Below are 1,636 nucleotides of genomic sequence, written 5' to 3' on the forward strand. Positions count from 1 at the left end.
ATTTCAGAAGATAGAAAGATCTCCCATGCTCATGGATTGGTAAGATTAATATAGTAAAAATGGCCATCTTGCCAAAAGCAATCTACATGGTCAATGAAATTCCCATCAAAATTCCATCTCAATTCTTCATAGAGTTAGGAAAAGCAACTTGTATTTTATTTCTTAACCATATAGACTGTATTTGTTTATCTTCAATGAGTGCTAGGTCAATTTGAATTCAATTTTGTTACAGGAAGAATCTACGTTATTGACTTATTCCATGTAGTAAATATAGGCCTACCCTGTTTAGATATTCAATCTCTCCGTTGGTGATTTTTTTCATTAGTTCCTTTCAATAACGCATTTTTATCTTGTCTAAGTTAACAACTTGGTCCCCTTAAAGTTGTTAGCAATAATCTTTTAATTTTTAAAATTTTAATTAAGTTTTCTATTTTTAAGATTATAATTAAACTGATAAGAACAGGTACTACACTTGATCTTAGCCAAAAGGCTGAGAAGCAAGACAAGAACAGGTAAGATTCAGCACAGAGCCTTACCAACCTAAGTAAGACATAAGTGTATTTCTTTTGATAATGCATATTCGATGAGGGGTAAGGAAGACATTCTTGTCAGAATGACCTAAGACAGTCACAGTCTTGTTTATGAAATAAAAAAGGAAAAGAGGCGGAGAGTTTTGGGGGCTGCTTGGCAAGAATCTGACATGGGCCAAGGACAAGGAAAAGGGCTACTTGGCAGGAATATGACATTGGCCAAGGACAAGGAAGTGAGCTTCAGGCAGGAATCTGATAGTAGGCTAGAAAAAAGAAGCAATTTCAGGCAGAAATCGAAATTTTAGGCTAGAACAAGGAAGTAGGCTTCAGCCATGAAAATGACTTTTGGCTAGGACAGGGAAGTAGGCTCAGATATTTTGGTCATCCTGATAAGCCCTTAGAAACAGTGATCACAGGAGTGATCATGGGACTTTGTTTATTGCCTTGCTTGTTCTTTGACTATTTGCATCTATTGCATTGCTAGTTTCTCAACCTAGAACTGACCTTAATACTTGCATGTAAATAAAATGGTATAAAAGCAAAAAGGAGGAGGGGGGATGGGATAGGGGTTTTCTAGGGAGGGGAAATGGGGACAGGTGATGGCATCTGAAAAATTAATAAAATATCCAAAAAAGATTATAATTAAAATAATCTTTTTCTCTTTCTTCTTTTAAACTCTTCAACATGCCCCTTATTCTTCTTCAACTTCATTGTCCCTTTTTTCTCTAATTGTTATTGTATGCATACACGTATATTCAGGGAATCATGAAGCTGACCAGTCCTAGTTGCTTCCACAAATAAGTCATATGTTTTTCAGGATACAGTTCATGGATACAGAGGCCCAGTCAGCCTTTTAGTTATTAAGAGATCAACACACTCCTTTAGGCAGTGAAGCATTCAGGACATTTTGTGTTTCTCTGTATGTTCCCTTAGAAGTTAAGCATGGATAAACAATTGCTCTTAGACATTAATCTTGTATACTTTGTATCGCTTCCAAACATCACTGTATCCTGACAACTGCAACTGCAGTGACACTGGCAATTGCCATTATTTTCTGTTTCTGATAAAGGTATACAAAATCTGATTGCTCTCAATAAAATCATCAC

The 1,636-nt window shown here is 35.9% G+C and overlaps 1 pseudogene; it reads right to left on the reverse strand.

Annotated features, from left to right (window-relative positions):
- Positions 1 to 407: 407 nt before the first annotated feature.
- On the reverse strand, positions 408 to 502 carry LOC114627756 (annotated as a pseudogene).
- Between the last annotated feature and the right edge of the window lie 1,134 nt (positions 503 to 1,636).

The sequence above is a fragment of the Grammomys surdaster genome, unplaced genomic scaffold (genome assembly GCF_004785775.1).
Source record: "Grammomys surdaster isolate TR1022 unplaced genomic scaffold, NIH_TR_1.0 257, whole genome shotgun sequence".
Classification (NCBI taxonomy): Eukaryota; Metazoa; Chordata; class Mammalia; order Rodentia; family Muridae; genus Grammomys; species Grammomys surdaster.